Genomic DNA, 25533 nt, shown 5'->3' on the forward strand with positions numbered 1-25533 from the left:
CGAGTAACGAGCACCCGAGCATTTTAGTGCTCGCTCATCTCTAACAACGAATCATTAAACAGAATTGGCACATTCTAAAACATGATCCAGTAATAGGACACCTCCTTACAGGACCAAAGATTATTCACCGCAGGTCAAAAAAACGTAAAGATTATATAGAACATAGTAGTGTTAATAGTAATGTTTACTCCACCAATACAGCACATAAAGGCTTCTACAGATGTAGGCGTGTAGGAGTGCATGAGGAACCCACACAGAAGATCTTCAAAATTTCCCTTCATCTGATCATTCTCGGACATACAATATTAAACATTTTGCCACATGTGACACTAGCAAAATTATTTATATGATAGTTTGCCCATGTGGCTTGAAATATGTAGGGAGGACTATAAGAACATTGAAAACACGGGTGAATGAGCACTTTAGAAATATAAAGAAAGGGAAGCCTAATCACTCACTTTCTGCACATTATGCACAATTTCACAAAAAAAATCCTAGTGGCACAATTTTTTTTTCTTTTTAGAACAAGTCTCCCCACACTGGAGGGGTAAAGATTTAATTTAAAAAAAAGTCTTTTTGGATCCACCAATTGAAAACCTTGACCCCCCCTGGGTTCGAACTCTGATTTTGAAATGAAATGCTTCCTATAAAAATGATTTATTAAGAAGGTATTCCTAATAAGTTAGCACTTTAAGGTAACTACTGCACTTTAGTCATCTCTCCTAACATGATATTCTCTCTGATTTATAGCTATAAAAATAAAAATTTTGAGTTATATATCTCATAGAACATATGATCAAGTCTGTTGGATGGGACCACATTGTCGATTTATAATGTTTTTTAATGATTGTTGATATGTTTTTATCCTCCAGCCGGAGGATCCAGGAACAACACAGAGGTTTTCCGCGATCCCATCGAAACCTCCCGAGGAAACACCATCTCAGGACGTGGACATTGCAACTGGTTACTATTCCTAAGTGAGTGATGACTGCGAGCTGAAAAGGTACTGTGTCTCCTTGTCGGGACTTATAGCCATTGGAAAAAAGAGGAGGACGTAGAAGCAGAGGAACTTATCTATTCTTTGCTCTTTGGACTTAGTGGTTTTGTCGGACCTTGCCAATGTTTGTTCCCGCTGCGCCGTCTCTCCTTAGTGAATTGGGGTATTTGCATTTATAAAGACAAAGTATTTCGTTGTTTTGTTATCTTTATTTATGTACTTTGTTAAAGTTTGAAGTTTATACAGCTCCGATACCCCCTGAGGACGCCACTAGCTGGCGAAACATGTCGGGGTGGCTGTGATAGTGTTTTTAATCTCCAGGAATAGCTAGAGATCAGTGTCATCTATTCCGTACACACTTTAGTGATTAGTGATGTAGCGATCAGCGAGATAGGACCAAGAGATACTACTACAGAGAGACAGAGTGTAGTCCAAAGATGTGATGTAGATCGCTACTAGAAACACAGGCAATATTAGAGATTACAGCCATCCTGATGTCCTGGGGTAGTGCAGCACAGGTTGGAACAAGTCAACAAACTGATGCATTAGTTACCGGCATCAGAAACACACACCAATAAAGTATTTGTTGCTCGCCTCTGTGAAGTTAACGGAGGCTTGCTGACCACATCACTAAGAAGTCCTTGTTTCACAATATTTGGGATCCTAACTTCAAAGATTCAAATATCACTCGCACTGCTGTGCTTTTAATGATACTGTTTATTATAGACACATTGGGGCAGATTTACTTACCCGGTCCATTCGCGTTCCAGCGGCGGCTTCTCCGCCGAGCGTTTGGGTCTTCCGGCGATTCATGAAGGTCCTGCGCCCGATGTCCACCAGGTGTCGCTGCTGCGCCGAAGTCCGCCGAGGTGCCCCGGAGTTCATCGTCTTCACCGTGGTGCATGTGAGTATGGCCCGTGCAACCAATTTTTTTTTTTTAAATGCGGCGGTTTTTCCGAATCCGTCAGGTTATCGTTCGGGCACGCCCCCCGATTTCCGTCGCGTGCATGCAGGCGCCGATGCGCCACAAACCGATCACGTGCACCAAAACCCCGACGTAATTCAGGGAAAATCGGCGCAAATCGGAAATATTCGGGTAACACGTCGGGAAAACGCGAATCGGGCCCTTAGTAAATGACCCCCACTGTTGTTGATTGGTAGCGTGTGATTTTTTAACAAAGTAAATAAATAAAGGTTATCCTTTTAATCATTTTTCTTTTGACCAATGGGTTAAGTTGCCTTTGTGTTTTCTAGTTAAAATTAAATAACCCAGTCATATAAGTTCTCCCACTTAAAGCCGGCACTCATGTGAGAGCTACGGCAGTCACCTGCCTGCAGTGAGCTGATGGCTCACTTAATCTCACCCCTAAATGGGTAACCACGCCCCCTTAATCCGATCTCTATCGGGTTAATAGTGCTGTGGAGAGGGGTGACCGGCTGGACTGAGACTCCCTATTATACAGTACAAGTGGAGCCGTTCAGGAGCCAGAAGAGCCGGCTCTTCTTAGTGAGCAGAGCCTAAGATCCAGTTCACTAAACAGATCTGTGTGCGGTGCCTGCACCTCTTTTACACTCTTCTTTACTCTTCTGCACCTCTTTTACACTCTGGCAACTGCTGTGAAAGAGTCATCTCACCATATGACCATATTAAACCTTCCAGCCCTCCATTTACAAATATGTCCCTGTTTCAAGGATGACCCTTATACCAGTGGTGGCGAACCTATGGCACGGGTGCCAGAGACGGACCTCCAAGCTCTTTCTGTGGGCACCCGGGCCATCGCCCCATCACACCAGACAGGACTCAAAGAATTTTCCTGCAGTGCCAAGCAACTTAAAAGATACTGCTTTCAGTCATATTTTAAAGGAACAGGGAGCAATAAGTTACTGCTTTAATTTTTGGTTGGCACCTCGCGATAGAGGGGGGTTTGGGGTTGCAGTTTGGGCACTCGGTCGCTAAAAGGTTCGCCATCACTGCCTTATATGCTTTTCTAATTACTGCCATGAGAAAAAGTTTCTTCAGTAGAAAACTCTACATATCAGTCTCCACAGATCTACCCAAGTTCATACCATCGGTTTTCCATACAATGCTGCCCCCTACTGCCACAACCATAATTCACATCAATTACATTACCACCTCTCTATCCCAGATGATGCTGGCACATCCATTTATCAATGTATTATTCACTTTGCATTGCAGATTTTTATTTAAACATCTGCTATTTCATGTATTTATAGGTCTATTTTTGAATGTGGGAGCTATTTATATATTTTATTTCCTTTTATTAATTTTAATATTTTGAAATATTGTGAGCAGTAGGCAGATGTAATCACCAGGCACAACTTTGTATGAAATCATCATTTTTTATTATATGTATAATTATTATATATATATATATATATATATATATATATATATATATATATATATATATCTTTTGTACAAATAAGCATCTTACACTACTTTTGTACTACACATTTTTTAGTTGTTTAGTTGTTGTTTTGTTGTCTATTTTAGCAACTTAATAAATATATCCCCGGGCAGCGCGTCTGTGTATACAGTAGCTGGATTTTATGTAGACACCTATCCACGCAGACGGCAGAAAGTGTTAGGTATTGTCAATGGATAGAAGTGTAATCATAATCAGGGCCGGCTCCAGGTTTTAGTGGGCCCCTGGGCCGCCCTGCAGTAGTTACACTGCTCCCCCTCCCCCGCAAGGACACAGTGCCCCCCCCATCCCCATGTACACACACCCCCCCTCTTGTATACACTCTGCCCCCTCCCCCTTTATACACACTGCCACCCCCTACCCCTGTATAAACATTGCCACCCCCTACCCCTGTATACACACTGATACCCCCTACCCCTGTATACACACTGCCCCCCTCCTCCTGTATACACACTGCCCCCCTCCTCCTGTATACACACTGCCCCCCCTCCTCCTGTATACACACTGCCCCCCTCCTCCTGTATACACACTGCCCCCCTCCCCCTGTATACACACTGATACCCCCTACCCCTGTATACACACTGCCCCCCTCCTCCTGTATACACACTGCCACCCATGTTCTCCCCCTTCCCTGGCCCCTGTCATGTCTCCCCTCTCACCTCACTGATGCTGTGTGGTCACTGCTTTCCCCGGCAGGTCATGTGATCATTACATCATCAAAGGTCCTTCAGCCTCCTTCAGCCTGTGGCTCCTGCAGTGGAAAGCAGGACACAGATCATGATGCGAGAGAGAGGGATCCCCGGATCCCCAGGTAGCGGGGCAGATGTCCTGCTGAGCCCTGGATCTTTTGGCCTAGCGACTCCCCTGGCGACACCTGTACAATTGATCTGGGGGCCCGGGTGGGCCCCTCCAGTACCCCAGGGCCCCAGCACTTGCCTGGGTTAGCCAGGTGCTGGCGCCGGGCCTGATCATAATTTATGTATATGTTGTTATGTTGTTAATAGCAGGACTGAGATGGATTTGTGCAGATTTATTAACCAGCCTCAATCTGATTGAGTATCTTTGGCATGTTCTGGAAAATCAAGTCTGATCCATGGAAACCAAATCTCACAACTTACAGGATTGATAAGGTTCACTGCTTATGTCTTGGTGCCAAATATCCCACTGCATCTAATGAAGGGGCGTAACTAGGAGAGGCTGGGCCCCATAGCGGATTTCTGCATGGGGCCCCCCTTCCCCTTCAAAAATATATACATATTTGTACCAACATGATTATAAAATCACATGCATTTACACAGTCATATATACACACATTTATATATTATACACACACTGGTGCACATTTACTAAGCACAGTGCAGTGTGTACTATGTGCAGTGTCCTGTGTAGTGTGCAGGGGGTGTGAGATTCAGGATTTCTGGCGCACGTTCTTCATGAATCTGGTGCCCCCTGCACTGTCCTGACAGAATGCACCACAGAAAAGTCTGACAGAAAAGTGGCGCACAGCCCTTAGTAAATGTGCACCAGTGTGTGTATAATATATAAATGTGTGTATATATGACTGTGTAAATGCATGTGATTTTATAATCATGTCTGTACAAATATGTATATATTTTTGAAGGGGAAGGGGGGCCATGCAGAAATCACATACTTACAGGCATTTATACCCACATACACATACATACAGGCATACATACCCACATACACATACATACAGGCATATATACATACATACATACAGGCATATATACACACATACAGGCATATATACCCACATACACATACATACAGGCATATATACATACATACAGGCATATATACACACATACATACAGGCATATATACACACATACATACAGGCATATATACATACATACAGGCATATATACACACATACATACAGGCATATATACATACATACAGGCATATATACACACATACACATACTTACAGGCATATATACATACATACAGGCATATATACACACATACACATACTTACAGGCATATATACATACATACAGGCATATATACATACATACAGGCATATATACACACATACACATACTTACAGGCATATATACACATACTTACAGGCATATATTCATACATACAGGCATATATACACACATACACATACTTACAGGCATATATACACATACTTACAGGCATATATGCATACATACAGGCATATATACACACATACACATACTTACAGGCATATATACAGGCATATATACACATACTTAAAGGAATATATGCATACATACAGGCATATATACACACAGGGGTGTACCAAGCCTGTCTGCTGCCTGAGGCGAGCCATAGAGAGACGCCAGTATAAAATGCATACAGCGTACCACCATGTAGTATAAAATACATACAGTGTACCACCATGTAGTATAAAATGCATACAGCGTACTGCCATGTAGTATAAAATGCATACAGCATATTGCCATGTAGTATAAAATGCATACAGTGTTCCACCATGTAGTATAAAATGCATACAGTGTACCGCCATGTAGTATAAAATGCATACAGTGTACCGCCATGTAGTATAAAATGCATACAGCATACCGCCATGTAGTATAAAATGCATACAGCATACTGCCATGTAGTATAAGATAGATACAGCATACCGCCATGTAGTATAAAATGCATACAGCGTGACGCCATGTAGCATAAACTGCATACAGCGTACCACCATGTAGTATAAATTGCATACAGCGTACCGCCATGTAGTATAAAATGCATACAGAGTACCGCCATGTAGTATAAAATGCATACAGCATGCCGCCATGTAGAATAAAATGCATACAGCGTACCCCCATGTAGAATAAAATGCATACAGGGTAGCACCATGTAGAATAAAATGCATAAAGCCTGCCGCCATGTAGAATAAGATACAGCATGTAGTATAAAATGCATACATGCCCCCCCCCCATCTAGTATAAAATGCATACAGCGTACCGCCATGTAGTACAAAATAGAAGTCCTGGTTAATATTACAAATACAGCATATACATGCAGCATATATACACATATACAAACTGTTGATACAGCATATACACACACTGCACATACATATAGCAAATATACACACATATACATATATATATATATATATATATATATATACACACACACGCATATACACATATACACACACAAATATACACACGCACATATACATATATACACACATATATACACACACATACATATATATACACACATATATACACACATACACACACATACATATATACACACACATACATACATACATACATACATCTATATATAATGCAAAGATAAAATACCATTAACTTTCTTTTATGGTCTTGGTAAGTTTGCTGCCTTGTCCATCGGTGGAGGTTTCAGGCCGGGAGCGAGGGTTGGGGGGGAGAGTCGGGAGCGGGGGAAGGCGAGGTCGGAGCCGGGAACCAGCAGCCCAGCAGCGAGGAAGGGGGGGTTTGAGAGCCGGGACCGCGGGAGGGGGTCGAAGCCGGGAGCTTAGTTTTGGGGGAGTGCAGCCAGGACCGCACGAGCGGGGTCAGAGCGGGAGCTTTCGTTGGGGAGAGTGCAGCGAGGACCGCGGGAGCGGAGTCGGAGCCGGGAGCTTAGGTTGGGTTGAGTGGAGCTACGAGAGCGAGAGCAGCGGCGGAGTGTGGGGGGCGGGAACGGAGGTATGTGCGCGTGGGAGTGTCGGCCAGCGGCCGAAAGCACAGAGATGGACTTATCACTGGAGTACCGGAGGCAGCGGGGGCGGGCAGGATTCTGGGAGAAGTTTGTGGGCGGGCGAGAGAGTGGGCTCAGTCCGTACAGGTGGGCGGGCATGATCAGCACAGCAGGCGGTGCCCCATTACAGTGTGGAGAGCGGGCGCCTGTTATTGTGCTGTATCGGTCATCAGGGAGAGAGGGCCCGGGATAACGGCACTCAATGATAAATTCTCCGCCGTCCATCCCGGGCCCCTGAGACGTCCGGGCCCCGTAGCAACCGCTACGGCTGCTACGGCGGTTGTTACGCCACTGATCTAATGGTGTCTATGTTTCAATAAATCTAAATAATATTAGGCAGGTAGTTGGCATGCTATTGCGTCTGGGTGTGGTTACATCCTAGTGGTGGAAGTATTTTCTTTATTTTTATGCCTATATTTTAAAATGCATGGGTCATTGTATTAGTTAATGATTTATAATATTCCAGACCCTCGAAGGATACACAAAATCAATTCACTATCATACTTTCTCAAAAAGACAAGGATCATCCAGCCCTGTGTTAAAAGTTTTTCAAATTTTATTCTTCCATTTAAAAACTCATTCTCATACACAATAAACGCAATGTAGCTGACACGTTTCGAGCCTTTGCATGGCTCTTAGTCTTTGTGCTTCCCAGCCATTTGTGCTGATATGCCATTGATGGAATACCTTCTGCATTTAGACTGACTTCCTGTTGTGACCCCAGTTCGGTTCCTCATCGCTTCTCCGCAATCTGCCCTGACCTTCTGCTCCACCTCTGATGTTGATCCTGCGCTGCCTGGCTTGACCTTCTGCCTGTCCTCGACCATGATTCTGACTCAAAATTCTGTACCTCGCCTTGGCCGCCATCGCGGACAGAGTCACACCTGTGGAGCAACCTGGTGGTCAGAGAAACGATTATGAATATTGATCTGTGAGTTTTTTCTAATGTTCTCATTAGTTCTCATCTAATGGTTGTGTTCACATTCCGCTGATATACTGTTGACAATGGGGGTCATTTACTAAGGGCCCGAATCGCATTTTTACGGCGGGTTACCCAAATTTTTACGTTTTGCGCCGATTTCCCCCAAGGTTTTTGCTCACGCGATCGGATTGCGGCGCATCGGCACCACCATGCACGAGATGGAAATCGGGGGGTGGGGGACAAACAAAAACCCGACCGATTCGGAAAAACCGCCGCATAAAAAAAAAAAGTGTCGCTTGACACGCGCTTACCTGCACCCGGCCTGGCTTTGTGTACTTCAGTGCACTACGACGGAATTCAGCGCAGCAGCGACACCTGTTCGTCGGAGGAACTGCCTTAGTTAATCGCCGGAAGACCCGAATCCTCCACAGAGAATGCACCGCTGGATCGCGAATGGAACGGGTAAGTAAATCTGCCCTGTTATGTTTACGATGTTTCGGCAGTTTTGCTTGTGGTTGCATTTACGCGGCGTTTGCGCCTGTTCCGATAACGCTACGTTTGTGCCAGTTCCAATTACGCGACATTTGCGCCACTTACGAATATGCGGCGTTTGTGCCACTTAAGATTACGCAGCATTTGCGCCAGTTACGATTATGCGGCGTTAGCGCCAGTTACGATTACGCTGCGTTTGGGCCAGTTACAATTATGCAGCGTTAGTGCCAGTTACAATTACGCGGCATTTGCGCCAGTTACGATTACGTGGCGTTTGCGCCATGGTTACGCTTACACGGCATTTGAGTCACGGTTATGCAGCGTGTGCATCTCGGTTACGCTTATTCCGCATTTGAGGCCGTACAGTCCTAAAATTGTACATTGAAAACGTCATCAAAAGTCGTAAAAAAAAAAAAAAAAACACCCACATTTCTGTACTTCAGGTACTAGCGCCAGAAGATCGCAAAAAAAAAAAAAAAGTTTTTTTTACAGGAGGTTTAAATTTTTGTAAATATATGAAAACATTATAAAACCTATACAAATTTCACCCTCTATACTCTGTCATTGTGCCATACTGTGGCCTACCATGTTGCTACCACCTTCAGAATTTGTAATTGTGCCACTCTCTGACCTCCTGCTGCTGCCGCCACCTCCACACTCTGTCATTGTGCCAAACTGTGGCCAACCATGTTGCTGCCACCACGAGAATTTGTCATTGTAGTCTTTATCTGGCCTCATGCTGCTGCTACCTGCAGGAAATTGGACGCACGGCCTTAGTGAATCGCGGCAGGACCCGAGTCCTCGTCGGAGAACGGACCACGGGATCGCGACAGGACCGGGTAAGTAAATGTGCTCCACAGTGATTGCGCTGCTTTCTGATCTCCTGCTGCTGCTGCCACCTCCACACTTTGAGTATCCAAAAGAGTGTAACAGGGTGGTAAGGGCAAGAAATAAACAAGTTTACCCCCAGTTAAACTAATAATGATAACCAAAAATTTGTAAGTCAGAAAAAATTACACCAAAAAGCATAATTCAACTTTAAATCTTTATTTAGTTCACAAAACATGATTAAAATGTAGCCATTGGCAAAGATCCATATCCATATTGGCAAACAATCCATATCACTAATTAACCCAAAGCATATTTCAACAGAACAGACCTAATCACACTAAATTTAATTGTAAGATACAACAGAATTCATACATAGAAAACAATGGGATAAATCATACCAGTAAATAGGACACCACACCAGCCAGCCAGCTGCGGTTGAATGCAGAGGGCTCAGGGGCTGAGCCCCCTCCATATTCGGTAACCAAAGACCCGAGGCTGTCTAGTTTTAACCAATTCATTACAATGTGCAATTCGCACATTGGGGCTCATTCACTTAGGGTTGCCCTGCTCACTTTCGTCGGACTGTGCGCTTTTTTCGGGGATAACACGGCTTGGACAGGTATTTAAGATGTGTGTGCACTGGGATTGTGGCGCATGCGATCATTTTTTGGTGCGGCTGCACTGGCGTCCAGGCATCACAATTTAGGGGGCGTGGCCATCGGATGATCCGACTGATTCGGACTGAGCACAGGATTTAACTTTCAAATTGTGTCGCAAGACCAAGCATTTACATGCACCAATAAAAAGATGGTGAGCTCTGTTGGACCTGAGCAGGGAAGTGACACATGCAGGATATTGGGGACACAATGGGGCTCATTTACGGGGTCTGAATCGCTCATTTTCGTCGGGTTGCCTGAAAATTATCGGTTTGCGTCGAATTGCCCGGGTTTTTAGCGCACGCAGATTGCATGGGATTGTGTCGCATCGGCGCCGGGTGGCATGGGACGGAAATCGGGGGCGTGGCCGTCGGAAAAACGGATTCGGAAAAACAGTGGAATTTTAAAAAAAATTGTGTCGTAAGACATAAACCGGGACGTAGAAGGTGAACTCCAGCAGACTTCAGCGCAGCAGCAACACCTAGTGAATAGCGGGCGTACAACCTTAGTGAATCCCGGCAGAACCTGAATCAGCGTTGGAGAATGCACCGCTGGATCACGACTGGACGGGGTAAGTAAATCTGCCCCAATCTTAGTGAATTGCTGCACAATGCATTATAGTCGGATAATGCACTTTCTGTGAACTCTGCGGAACGGGTAAGTAAATATACCCCATTGTAATGAATGAGGAGGAAAATCCCAATATACTGCCATACTGTATGTGGTAGGATCAATCAGACAACCTAGGGTTAAAGCACCCTAGGGGAGCTAAAAAATAGTAAAAAAAAAAGTTTAAAAAAATTCAAATCACCCCCCTTTCCCTAGAAGTTATATAAATATAAATAAACAGTAAAAATCATAAACTAGTTAGGTATCACCGTATCCCAAAATGCCCAATCTATCAAAATATAATAACGGCCTTAAACCCTATAGCGAAAAATTTTCAAAAATGCCACTTTTTTGCCATTTTAAAAAATTTAAAAAATTCTATAAAAAATTATTAAAAGGCCGTACAGTCCTAAAATTGTACATTGAAAACGTCATCAAAAGTCGTAAAAAAAACCCCACCCACATCTCTGTACACCAGGTACTAGCGCCAGAAGATGGCAAAATAAAAAAAAAAAGATTTTTTACAGGAGGTTTTAATTTTTGTAAATGTATGAAAACATTACAAAACCTATACAAATTTGGTATCCCCGTGATCGCACCGACCCAAAGAATAAAATAGACCTGTCATTTGGTGTCAATAGACCTGTCAGTGAAAGCCATAAAATTCAAGCCCACAAGAAAACAGCGCAAATGCGTTTTTTTTTCAAGAATTTCACTGCATTTGGAATGGAATATTAAATACTATGAAGTGCAATTTGTTACGCAGACAATAAGCCCTCACACAGCTCTGTACATGGAAAAATAAAAAAGATTTTTGAAGGTGGGGAGTGAAAAATAGAAACTAAAAAAATGGAAACGCAAAAACATCCTTGTCGTTAAGGGGTTAATAAATCATTTCTGACACATCTAACCAATATTTTAGAATTAACCACAAGGGTATTATGCAGATTTTACCCTATATCTATCCCCAAATATCTTATTGGGGGTCATTTACTAAGGGCCCGATTCGCGTTTTCCCGACGTGTTACCCGAATATTTCCGATTTGCGCCAATTTTCCCTGAATTGCCCCAGGATTTTGGCGAACGCGATCTGATTGTGGCGCATCGGCGCTGGCATGCACGTGACGGAAATCGGGTGGCGTGGCCGAACGAAAACCCGTCGGATTCGGAAAAACCGCCGCATTTTTTAAAAAAAACTGTCCTAAAATTGGTGAAGATAAGTGCATTCCGGGGGAACTTCAGCGCAGCAGCGCCACCTGGTGGACGTCGGAAGAACTACCTTAGTGAATCCCGGCCGGACCCGAATCCACCGCAGAGAACGCGCCGCTGGACCGCGAATGGACCAGGTAAGTAAATTTGCCCAATTGTCTTTACACATTTAAACCCAGATTTCTTTTTCATTCCCGCCTGTACGGCATCTGTCGCATTGATCAAAAAGTAATGACTAGAGATGAGCGAGCACTAAAATGCTCGAGTGCTCGTTACTTGAGTCGAACTTTTCCCGATGCTCGAGTGCTCGTATCGAATAACGAACCCCATTGAAGTCAATGGGAGACTTGAGCATTTTTCACTGAAAGAACACATTGAAAGAACACAGTGAAAGAACACAGTGAAGAACACATTGCAGATGTTTCCATACATCTGCAATGTGTTCTTCACACATATTGTTCTTCACATACTATTGTGAAGAACACCGTTCGGTATGCGTGTCTTCGGATAAGTTATCAGATGTACGGAAACATCTGCAATGTGTTCTTCACTTAAGTGATCCTGTGTTCACTGTGTTCACTGTTTTCTTTGTATTCTTCACTGTTCTTCGCTGTGCTTCCTTAAGTAAATGCTCGATCTTGAGCCGGCTAATAATGCTAATACTCGAACGATCATCAAGCTCAGACGAGTATACTCGCTCATCTCTAGTAATGACACTTATTCTCATTTAACTTGTGCAACACTTTATAGCAACTATACATAGCAGACCCCTCAGAGGACAACAGAACCACAACGTCCCCAACATGGGACATTTCTACCTTACTGCCCCTACTGAGAAAGCTAAATTATTCTTCTATAAGTAGAAAAGCTTTTGGATTAGGGATTCAATCCACTGAACTTCTGGCACATTTAGCCAAACAGAGTACCTTCTCTTCACCTATTTTAGGAATAAATAGTAGGGAAGGGGTCAATGGATATGACCCAAAATCACTATAAATGATTAGGAAAATACAAAAGAGTGATTTAAAACATAACTTTTACTGTAGTATTAGAAATAAAACAATACAGAATAGAGTGCTGATGCTTTTAAGCAAAATCTTCTGCGCGTAGTGTCCATCTATAAAAGAGAGACATCGGCGTGTGAGTGCCCAGTGTCCTCCTATGGGTATATAAAGTGAAAATATTGCTAAAAAAAAGAACCTAGTAGGGGGCTCACCTTTTAGGCTAACAGTACATGTTGCCAGACAGATTGTCCACATTCTTTCACTTGGATGTGTATAGATTAGAGATGAGTGAGCACTAAAGTGTTCGAGTGCTCGTTACTCAAGTCGAACTTTTCCCGATGCTCGAGTGCTCGTATCGAATAACGAACCCCATTGAAGTCAATGGGAGACTCGAGCATTTTTCACTGAAAGAACACATTGAAAGAACACTGAAGAACACATTGCAGATGTTTCAATACATCTGCAATGTGTTCTTCACACATATTGTTCTTCACATACTATTGTGAAGAACATCTTTGTGCACTCATGTCTTCTGATAAGTTAGCAGATGTACGGAAACATCTGCAATGTGTTCTTCACTGTGTTCTTCACTTAAATGATCCTTAATAGAGATGAGCAAGCACTAAAATGCTCGAGCGCTCGTTATTCGAGACAAACTTTTCCCGATGCTCGAGTGCTCGTCTCGAATAACGAGCCCCATTGAAGTCAATGGAGGACCCGAGCATTTTTCAAAGGAACCATGGTTCGGGAAAAAAATGTGTTATTTAAATGATAAAGAATGTCTTCTGATAAGTTATCAGATGTATGCAAACATCTGCAATCTATTCTTCACTGTTCTGCGCGTATATTATCTCCCGACAAGTTAGCAGATGTGAAGAACAGTGAAGAATAGAATAAAAACAGTGAACACAGTGACCACAGGATCATTTAAGTGAAAAACGCAGTGAAGAACACAGTGAAGAATAGATTGCAGATGTTCGGCATATTTGCTTACTTGTCGGGAGATACGCTGTCCCGGGATCCGCTCCTCTTCTTCCACTGAAGTCTCCGTGCTGCCCCGATGTCTCCATGTGCTGCCCCGATGTGTCTTCGTGCTGCCCCGATGTGTCTCCATGCTGCCCCGATGTGTCTCCGTGCTGCCTGATGTGTCCATGCGCTGCCCCGATGTGTCCATGCATTGCCCCGATGTCTCCATGCGCTGCCCCGATGTCTCCATGCGCTGCTCCCCGGTGTCTCCATGTGCTGCTCCCCGGTGTCTCTATGTGCTGCCCCGATGTCTCCATGCGCTGCTCCCCGGTGTCTCCATGTGCTGCTCCCCGGTGTCTCCATGTGCTGCTCCCCGGTGTCTCCATGTGCTACCCCGATGTGTCTCCATGTGCTGCCCCGATGTGTCTCCGTGCTGCCCCGATGTGTCTCCGTGCTGCCCCGATGTGTCTCCATGCGCTGCCTTGATGTCTCCATGTGCTGCCCCGATGTTTCCATGTGCTGCTCCCCGGTGTCTCCATGTGCTGCTCCCCGGTGTCTCCATGTGCTGCTCCCCGGTGTCTCTATGCGCTGCCCCGATGTCTCCATGCGCTGCCCCGGTGTTTCCATGCACTGCCCCGATGTCTCCATGTGCTGCTCCCTGGTGTTTCCATGTGCTGCCCCGATGTGTCTCCGTGCTGCCCCGATGTGTCTCCGTGCTGCCCCGATATGTCTCCTTGCTGCCCCGATGTGTCCATGAGCTGCCCTGATGTCTCCATGCGCTGCCCCAGTGTTTCCATGTGCTGCTCCCCGGTGTCTCCATGTGCTGCTCCCCGGTGTCTCCATGTGCTGCTCCCCGGTGCCTCCATGTGCTGCTCCCCGGTGTCTCCATGTGCTGCTCCCCGGTGTCTCCATGTGCTGCTTCCCGGTGTCTCTTTGCAGCTCCCCGGTGTCTTTGTGCTGCTCCCCGGTGTCTCTGTGCTGCTCCCTGGTGTCTCTGTGCTGCTCACCGTGTTCTTCAATGTGTTCTTCACATACTATTTTGTTCGCACCGTTTCGCGCGTATCTTCCGACAAGTAAGCAGATGTGCCGAACATCTGTAATCTATTCTTCACTGTGTTTTTCACTGTGTTTTTCACTTAAATGATCCTGTGTTCACTGTGTTCACAGTTTTTATTCTATTCTTCATTGTTCTTCACTGTGTTTTTTAAATTAAATGCTCGATCTCGAGCAGGGGAAATACTCGTCCGAGCAACGAGCCGTCTCGAGTACCTTAATACTCGAACGAGCATCAAGCTCGGACGAGTATACTCGCTCATCTCTAATCCTTAATGATCCTTTGTAGAGATGAGCGAGCACTAAAATGCTCGGGTGCTCGTTATTCGAGACGAACTTTTCCAGATGCTCGAGTGCTCGTCTCGAATAACGAGCCCCATTGAAGTCAATGGGAGACTCGAGCATTTTTCAAAGGGACCATGGTTCGGGAATAAAATGTTTTATTTAATTGAAAAAGAATGTCTTCTGATAAGTTAGCAGATGTATGCAAACATCTGCAATCTATTCTTCACTGTTCCACGCGTATATTATCTCCCGACAAGTTAGCAGATGTGAAGAACAGTGAAGAATAGAATAAAAACAGTGACCACAGGATCATTTAAGTGAAAAACACAGTAAAGAACACAGTGAAGAATAGATTACAGATGTTCGGCACATCTGCTTACTTGTCGGGAGAGGAGATACGCTGTCCCGGGATCCGCTCCTCTTCTTCCACTGAAGTCTCCCCGATGTCTCCCTGCTGCCCGATGTCTCCCTGGTGCCCGATGTCTCCCTGGTGCCCGATGTCTGCCTGCTGCCCGATGTCTCCCTGGTGCCCGATGTCTCCCTGCTGCGCGCGATGTCTTCCTGCTGCGCGCGATGTCTTCCTGCTGCGCGCGATGTCTCCCTGCTGCGCCCGATGTCTCCCTGCTGCGCCCGATGTGTCTCTGCTGCGCCCGATGTGTCTCTGCTGCGCCCGATGTGTCTCTGCTGCGCCCGATGTGTCTCTGCTGCGCCTGATGTCTCCCTGCTGCGCCCGATGTCTCCCTGCTGCGCCCGATGTCTCCCTGGTGCGCGATGTCTCCCTGCTGCCGTTCCACGTGTATCTTCCGACAAGTAAGCAGATGTGCCGAACATCTGTAATCTATTCTTCACTGTGTTTTTCACTGTCTTTTTCACTTAAATGATCCTGTGTTCACTGTTTTTATTCTATTCTTCATTGTTCTTCACTGTGTTTGTTTAATTAAATGCTCGATCTCGAGCAGGGGAAATACTCGTCCGAGCAACGAGCCGTTTCGAGTACCTTAATACTCGAGCTGTCAGGGTCGGGCCAATCCCGCCTTACACTCTTCTCTCAGACACTCCAAATTAGTTGAGCATGCGTGCACGTTTGGATAAGAAAAGACAGAAGACTGAAGTTCTGTTTTATCTTAAGTTCATGCTCTTAACTTGCCGAACAGGAAAGAGAAATGAACTGTGTTTATTTCCTGATTACATAGCCTCTTATACCCATAGAAAAAGGTGTGGTTACAAACATTAAAATCATTATAATTGGTTATAGCCAAGCATATATGTCTGGTCCTCAGGCTCTTGCTGATTGGTCTTCCAACTTAGATTATGGTTGCCATGCAGGCGTCATCTTCTGTAGCCTGAAGATTAGGAAGTTAACCGTTACTCCAAAAACCTGGTGCTATCTTTGGAGCAACATCTGCTCTTCCATCTTCTGCTTTTCATCACAAGACCTAAATTCCGCTGACAGTTGCATGTCTGGTTAAAACTGATGTAAGGGAAAAGCTCTGTATTTCTCAACAGACAAAGTACAAAATATAGAGCAAAGGGCACATGTATACAATCACAAGGCCTATAATCATTAGAAGCATATAATCATTACTTTGGCCCTCACAATTCCCCCCTAAATACTGAGCTTTTCCCTACACTTCACTACAATTCGTTTTTCCTATAGGCTGTCCATGTGGTGGGAGAGGGGAGTGGATTGCTTCACTGAGTCATTGACCCAACGTGCCCTTGTGACACCTGGATCACTTTCCCAGCACTAACCTTACTGACACATGGAGTCCTCCTTCTTTCCCTTACACTAAAGCTTCCACTATGGGGGAGGGGGCTGAGTATTCTGAGATCACAATGGCAGGTAGGTCATCTATCGGGGGAGAATTTGGGTGTTCCAGAACTGGAACATCAGGCTGTTCTGACAGAACTGAGATCTCAGGCAAATCGGGCAGATTTCTATTCCTCATAGACATATAACAAACAGACTGTTTATCGATATTCGGGAAAACTCCTTTAGCCTTGTTCTTCGCAATTTTCTTGGCCAACCTTTTGTATAATGGTATACAACAACATAAGAGAAATAGAGCCAGGATGAACATCCCGAGTAGCACCAATCCTATCTGTTGGAAAAGGGCCTTCCACCCTCCTGCCCAGCTAGTAAACCATGCTGCCCAGGAGGTATCTACCCCTGCATTTTCCTTCATCTCAGTTGCCAATGCTGTAATTTTCTTTATTGCTATCAGTGTCTTACCACCAGCTCCTGAATTCTGAGGGATGTAAGTGCAACAGTCTTCTCCTATCATTCCACACACTCCACCTTTTTCTGCGAGTATCATATCTAGGGTCATTCTATTTTGTAAAGTCATTCTAGTATTGGGGCCCAGTTCTTCCACAATACTAGTGAAAGCGTCCCTACTGTAATTCACAAACCTCTGCTCATTATAGTAAACGTAATTTATCCAATCCACATTTTTATTGATTTGCACTTGGGGAATTATGGAAGCAAATCCGGCTGCAATCTGATCCTGAGCCTTGTATCGGTCTGGGACCCCCCTTGGGACACCAATACTATCTATATAAACATCAGGGTCTTGTCCGTAATCAGTGTTACTTAGTGACCTTTTTATCTTTACCTGTTCATTTTTATGAGTCGGATCCCAGGGTAACATCAAGAAAGGCAGGACTAATTTAACTAAGGCACATTGACCCCTCCATGATTGGGGGAGGCGGTTCCTCAGCTTACCATTCCCACAAAGCCAAAAGACATCATAAAGGAAAGAAGTATGGTCGGACAATAAATCTGGGTCTATGGTGACAATCTCTTGGCAAAAACCTTTTTCAAACACCCCCAAGAGAGTTTTGGTATTAGTGATGTCAGAGGATACACAGGTATAGTTCCCCTGCTCAACCCAGATTTCTCCTGGGGGTCTTACCTTAGATTTAACATGAACTAAAGGTAGATATTCCAAACAGTCAGAGGTATTCTGGCCCTTTAAGAGTTTCATCAAACAGGTCAGCTTATCTATGTGTGGGATCACATAGGGTTGGGTGGTCAGATGAGGATTCGCCCCTGCACAAGCTATGCATCCAACTGATATGTTATGTGCCTTTACAGTATACCTTACCCATTCTAACCATAAGTTCTTCCTTGGGACAACTTGAGTTTCCATAGAGAAAACTTCTTCCCATTTTAACCCGGGAACAGGTATTACCTCGCTTACTACTTTCTGTAGTTCTTGATCTGCTCCTGCTACGTAGTTCACTGGGGCACTTGTGGGTCTCAATTTAGCGTCTCGCAATTCAAACATTCCAAGCTTCCCATTTAGCGTTCCCCTGTAGCATCCTAGCACATATTTACCTAGATCTCCTGGGGAAGGCATTGTGATGCTTATAAACAAAGGAAGACAGTTGCCTGGGTATTTACATGTTCTAGTCGGGACTCCCCCTAGATATAAAGACATCCGGTCAAGGAGGGATTTACCATGTTTGTCTTTCCTTTCTAACCCTTCTTTGGGTCTATATCCCCACCTTTTCCCTGTGTTCCACCCTACATCTGACCATGAATTACAGTTCTCATTCCCGGGACGGGTTACACAAATATAAAACTGTGCTTCGCCCTTGTACTGGTATGATGGATCCCATCTAATGTCCTCTGTCCCTCGACAATCTACGATATCACAAAAATCAAAGAAATACTCTTCATACGGGGCCGTGGTATGTACCCAAAAAGTGGTGATTTGGCAATTATCTGTAATTATTAAACAACTCAAACAGAAAAGGATATAGAGCTTCATTTTGTCTTCCCCTTGCAGTGTGATGCGTGTATCCAGGTGGGTTTCCCTTCAAGTTTCACTGCTGTAGGCGTTACCAGGACCACTGTGTAAGGTCCCTCGAATCGGGGTTGGAAGCAATCTTTCCTGATATGCTTCTTCACATACACTTGATCACCTGGTTGGAAGTTGTGAACTACGTCACTTGATGACTCTGGAAGAGAAGCAACAACTGCAGCATGCAGATTAGTTAATTCCTTGGACAATTCAATTACATATTGTACAGTCTTATCATGACTTTCAGACAATTCCTGCTTACTTATCACGGGAAAAACTGGTGGTTTGCCAAACAAAATCTCATAGGGGGTGAGACCATGCTTGGCCTGGGCAGTGTGTCGAACATGATACAGTGCAATGGGGAGCAGTTCTGGCCAGGGGAGGGGACTGTCTTGGGTCATTTTGAGCAATTTGTTCTTTAGGGTACCATTCATCCTCTCTACCTTTCCTGAGCTCTGTGGGTGGTATGGTGTGTGTAGGCCCAAGTCTACTCCCAACATGTTCCATAGTTCTCTGAATATCTGAGAGGAAAAAGCAGGGCCCTGGTCTGACTCTATAACTTGTGGTACTCCAAACCTACAAACTGTCTCAGTGATCAGTTTCTTTGCTGTAATTTTTGATGTCATGTTAGCTACTGGGTACGCCTCTGGCCATCCGGAGAACATGTCTACTACCACAAGTACATATTCATGTTTTCCCTCCTTGGGTAGCTGGATGTGGTCCACTTGGATCCTTTGAAATGGGTATTCTGGTTTGGCAAGGTGTTGTTGGGGTACCTTCGTCGTAGGGGCGGGATTGCAAGTGGCGCATACGGTGCAGGCCTGGTTGTATGCAGCAATAGCAGGTTTGATTCCTGGGGCGTAATAGATTCTCTGGATGCAGGCGTAGGCTTGGTTCTTTCCCCGGTGAGTGGCTCCATGGGCCCATGCGATGACTGCAGGGTATAATCGCCTAGGAAGGCATATCAGGTTTCCTACTTTCCAGATTCCTTGATCCTTTTCTGCACCTTGTTGTTTCCATTGCTTCTTCTCTTCTGAAGTGGCTCGGTGTTGTTCTTCCATTATCCGATTGTTTACTCCTGGCCTGCAAACGTCTTCGGTGTTTGACTCTGTATCTTGTTTTTCCGTTTTTCCAAGTTTCTTCGCCTGGGCTCTAGTGATTATCATGGTGGGATATGCACCTTGCAGTGTCGGATCCAGCCATTTGGAGGACACATTACCCAAAGCTGCTTCTTTTGCTGCTTGATCGGCTAGGTGATTGCCCCTGGCATTTCTGCTGTTGAGTTTGCCATGTGCTTTTACTTTGATCACCGCTACCTTGGTGGGTAACTCCAGTGCTGACATAAGGGACTTAATGCGTTCTGCATGCTTCACAGGTGTTCCTTGAGCTGTAATAAACCCTCTGTTCTTCCAGATCATTCCGAAGTCATGGGCGACGCCGCAGGCGTACCTGGAATCTGTCCTTATATTGGCAGTTTTTCCTTTAGCCAGTATGCAGGCTGCTTCCAAAGCCAAAAGTTCGGCTTCCTGCGCTGATAAGTGTGATGGTAGTGCTTCTGCTATGAGGACTTCGGTCTCAGAGGTAACAGCAAACCCTGTATGGAACTTTCCTGAGCCATCGGCATATCTTGATCCGTCTGTCCAAAGGTCCAAGTCAGCTTGAGGCATCTCTTCTTCGGTAACATTAGCAGGTGAGGCAGTCTCTTCTTCTAAGAGTTGTAGACAGTTGTGTTCCAGCTTCCCGGAAGGTATGTCCCCTTCCATTTCTCCAGAGGCCGGTGATATAAAGGTGGCCGGGTTCACTGTTTGACACCTTTTGAAAGTAATGTGTGAAGGTAGTAGTAACGAGCACTGCAGTCTGAGGTGCCTTTGGTGTGTCAAATGTCTGGGCAGAGTTTGTCGTAGCACTGCTGCCAGGTCATGCGGTGCCTGTATCACCAAGTCATGTCCCAGGACGATATCCGCTGTTTTATCCAACAATAAATGTGCAGCATGTACAGCCTTCAAGCAAGTGGGCGCTGTTCTGGCGACCGGGTCAAGTCTGGCTGAATAGTATCCAATTGGTCTTTGTCTCCCAGTATGAAGCTGTGTCAGCACTCCAGATGCATGCCCATGAGCTTCTGAAATAAACAGGTTGAATTCTTTGTCATAGTTTGGGATGCCCAACGCCGGAGCACTGGCGACTGCCTTCTGCAAATAGTTGAAAGAGTCCACTTGTTGCTGGTAGGTTGCCTGATCCACGGCAAATTGTGGCAAGGGGCCTCCTTTTTTCAAGCAATCATAAAGAGGCTGCATGTTGACTGAAGCATCTGGTATCCATTGCCGGCAGTAGGTAACTAAGCCCAAGAAGGTTTGGAGTTGGGAAATAGTTCCAGGGTAAGGAAGGGCTAAAATGGCCGACTTTCTTTCCTCGGTGAGGTGTCTTGCACCCTGAGAGATGCAGTGTCCAAGGAACACAACTCTGGACTGACACCATTGCACCTTGTCCTTGGAGACTCTGCAATTGATGGTATACAGAAAATGGAGTAAGGACAGTGAAGCAGGAACAATGGTGGAGGCAGCGCCACAGAGTAAAAGGTCATCCACGTATTGTAACAGTGCGACCCTGGGGTTCCCTAAAATCCATGGTTGTAAAAGTGTCTTCATAGCCTGGGTGAATTGATTGGGACTATTCTGGGCCCCTTGTGGCGTTCTGGTCCAGGTTAGTTGTCCCCCCTGTTGTGTAAAGGCGAAAAGGTATCGGCAACTTTCGTGCAACGGCACACTGAAGAAGGCGTTTGCCAAGTCAATCACGGTAAACATATCAGCCTGAGCAGGGACCCCAGAGAGCAGGGTGTTGGGGTTGGGAACCACAGGGGTTTCCAAGATGGTGGCAGCATTCACAGCCCTCAAGTCTTGTACCAGTCTGTATTTGGGTGGTTGACCTTTGACTGATTTCTTCTTTATGGGAAACAATGGGGTATTGCACGGGGAGGTGCATCTCACCAATACTCCCGCCTCCAGGAGAGTTGATATTTGCTCTCCCAGGCTTTCTTCTTGACAGGCCTTAAGCGGATATTGAGGCAATCTGGGGTATGCAGCCCCTTCTTTAAGGTACACCATGACCGGTGGAACTGGGAGTAGCCCAACATCATCGGGTCCTTGAGACCAGAGGCCCCTGGGTAACTGGTTAAACAGGTCCGTCATTTTCAGAGAATCCTTGATCTGTAAAGACATGATGCTGGGTAGGGCTTTTAATAGACATCGATAAGAGGCTCCGCCCTGGGAAGTGGGGTCTTTAAGTTCCAAAGTCATGCCTTCTGCCGTGTAAGAAATGTTGGCTCTTAATTTCTGTAGGAAGTCAGCTCCCAGTAGATTGATGGGGCAGGTGTCTGAGACAAGAAATTGTATCATTGTGTCTGGAAAGGGACCAGCAGATATAGGGACAGTTAGCGGGGAAGAGTGGGTAGTACCTTCAATGCCAATGCAAGTAAGAGTATCTTCTGACAAAGGGACCGTAGGGGGCAGGGCTTTAGCTGAGATGACTGAAGTGGCCGCGCCAGTATCCACCATAAAACTAAGGGGTTGTTGATCCACTTGTAAAGTTACCATTCCACAAGGTGAATGTTTGGAAACATTGGGGCAGATGGGGACTGGCTGGCCTGACCTTCATTGCCTAGGGTCCCAGGGTTGTTGTTGGGGACGGTGGAATTTTGGTTCAGTTCTGGGATCTCTTCTGGGGCGTTGATCCCATGGAGGATGAGACTGAAGTGGCAGGTCAGCCGGGAGGTTGGCTGTACAATCTCTTCTATAGTGACCTGAGCGGTGGCATCTCCAACAGACAGGAGGCCCAGTTTTCCAGATAGAAGGCCTGGCTTGGACCTGTTGACGTTGTCGGTCCCTGTGGGAAACTTGCCATTGTTGTGGCCAACTTTCTGAGTGATAATTTGGGTTGGGGCCTGGCCCACCATATGGACTAGGTTGCTGTTGCATCATAATGGGGATCCCCCCTTCATCATCCTCCTCACTATCTTCGGCTTTCTTTGTTGTAAGCATCATAATTTTCTTCTTTTTCTTCTCTTTCTTATCCTTAGTCATGGAGCGTTGAAATCCCTTTACTATGGTGACTGCATCTTTGTAGTCAGCAGAATATATCTCGGGTCTAGTTCTGATAATCTTTTCCTTAAGGTCTTCTTCCAACCCATCGATAAAAGCTTTTACTAGCATAGTAGCCTGAATTTTGTTGTGCGCTGAGAATCCAAGATCCTCAAACTGCTGTATCATTCTAGCAGCGTACTTTTCTGCTGACTCATCAGGTTCCTGCTGTACATCCTGAATGCTGCCAGCTTGATCACTGAGACAAGCTTGTGCCCACCCTTTTAATTGCTCAATAAACTGTATGCCTGAACCATGTGTTGTCTGATCAGGAATTTTAGATGCATCTAGGTGTTGGAGTATTGTTTTGAGATAGGTCTCCGGTGCCCTAACAGTACAGGTAGTCCCCGGGTTACGTACAAGATAGGGTCTGGAGGTTTGTTCTTAAGTTGAATTTGTATGCAAGTCGAAACTGTATATTTTATAATTGAAGTTCTAGACAAATGTTTTTCTTTTGTCCCAGTGACAATTGGAGTTTCAAAATTTTTGCTGTAATGGGAGCAAGGATAATCAATAAAGCTTCATTACAGACACCTTACAGCTGAGCATTGCAGTCTGGGACTATAGTAAAGCATCCAGAGAGCTTCAGCAGAGGTCACAGTGGGCTGAGGGGTCCGTCTGTAAGTATGGGTTGTCTGTAAGTCGGGTGTCCTTAAGTAGGGGACCGCCTGTAATCACATTAAACAGATCTTTCCAAGTTCCCCCAAATATTTTCCTGTTAATGTCTAGTATTCGGACAAACTGCATAGGGAATTTATCAGGTTCGGGGAGTTTTTCCACCAGTGAATCCAACTGCTTGGGACTAAAAGGGACATATCTTACTGTAATCTCGGTTTCATCTGGTTGCACTATGTTTACAGGAGTTACAGGAGCAACATCTTCATTATCCACTAACCCCATCTGTTTAGCAGTGTGACACAAAGTTTGAGTGATGGGAGGGGAATTGGAAACCAACCTAATCTCTTCTATATCTGCTGATTCGGGGGATTTTATGAACTGAAGGACAGTCTGCAAATGTATCTTAATACATTCAACTACTGGATATTGATAAATACCTAGGGATATCAGGGGTAAAGACACACTTCTGCGAGGCATATATCGGTGTTCCACTTTAGCAGCAGACACTAATGAATTCCAGACTGCTGACCGGAGGGTACTGGCTCGTATCTCTGGCTCCTGCCCATCCCAAACAGGACCCACTGCATGAATGAGGACATCGCAGGGTAAATACCCGGAATTAGCAGCTACCACGGCTCCAGGTTCAAGATAGCCGTTATTCTGTATAAATTGTGTGCTTTCACGCTGAATCTGGGGACCTCCTTTCTTGCTTATTTCCTTGGCTAAACCTCCATAATGTTTAAGGCTCGTATTGGCTGGATTTACTACGGCTCCTACCTCATGGGTAGTTATATCCCCATGGCCCAGGGCCAGAATTAACTGACCTCCTGTAGGGGTATTATACATCCGGGTGAGCCTAGGGGCCCACTTTTCCAATTCTAGCATGGGTGGTGGGGGAGGCAATGACTGTGAGGAAATTGCTATTGATTCCTTAGTTACCCAGGAACAACTTTGGGCAGAATTTGTGGGTAATTCCTCGGGGGGCTGGGACTGTAGAGGGGGATCTAAGTTTGAGAACTGTGGCTTTAGAGATGGGCAGGGCTTTAGAGTTGGGCTTTTGGCATTCAACTTGGGAGAGCGTATGACCTGATGCTCTTCTTCCTCCTCCTCATCATCTGACCGTATAACTGATCTACGCATTAGGACAGCTTCCTGGAGCTCCTGCCCATAATTCCCCCCTGTTTGTGCTTGCGGTGTACTAGTAGCATACATATCTAAGGGAGGGGCTGGTGGGACATGAGGAGAACCTTTTTGTTTTTGCTTAGGGACCTGCCTTCTCGACTGTCCCATAAACACGGGGGTAGGGTCTTCAGTTAATTTTTCACCCAGTACATTCCCAGCTCCAGGTACCACTTGTGAGGCCACAGGGGCTGGACCCTGGTAGTACTGACCGGAGGAAGTAATAAGGGGGTATAGGGGTTGGACTAGGGGTGTACCAAGATGGCCGCTAGGTGGGGTTACAGGCGGGGTTTGGACCAAAGGGGGTTGAACCAAATTATGAGTAGATCTTGGGGCACCACATTGACGGCATGATTCTGCCCACTCAGGATTTTGTAAACCACAAACTGTACATGTCCACCCCTCCGGACTGGGTTGGCCGCCATTATAGGGCGGTGGCTGAGCACATGGTGCTGTCGCCATCTTAGTTCCACATTTCACATCTCTATCTAAAAGCTTCACATATCCATATAGCACTTCCGCTTTTGCTGAACCACCATCTCCTCGCACTTCAGACCAGCCTTCATCTTGCAATGCTCTAGCC

At 45.4% G+C, this 25533-nt stretch overlaps 1 protein-coding gene across 1 annotated transcript in view; it reads right to left on the reverse strand.

Moving 5' to 3' along the window:
- The window catches only part of LOC140134653 (alpha-tectorin-like), a 54608-nt gene extending 50486 nt beyond the window's left edge, over positions 1 to 4122 (reverse strand). The window contains exon 1 of the mRNA XM_072155117.1: positions 4104 to 4122. The gene's annotated coding sequence lies outside the window, so the exon portion shown is untranslated. The remainder of the gene's footprint in view (positions 1 to 4103) is intronic.
- Between the last annotated feature and the right edge of the window lie 21411 nt (positions 4123 to 25533).

The sequence above is a fragment of the Engystomops pustulosus genome, chromosome 6 (assembly GCF_040894005.1).
Source record: "Engystomops pustulosus chromosome 6, aEngPut4.maternal, whole genome shotgun sequence".
In the NCBI taxonomy this organism is placed as follows: domain Eukaryota; kingdom Metazoa; phylum Chordata; class Amphibia; order Anura; family Leptodactylidae; genus Engystomops; species Engystomops pustulosus.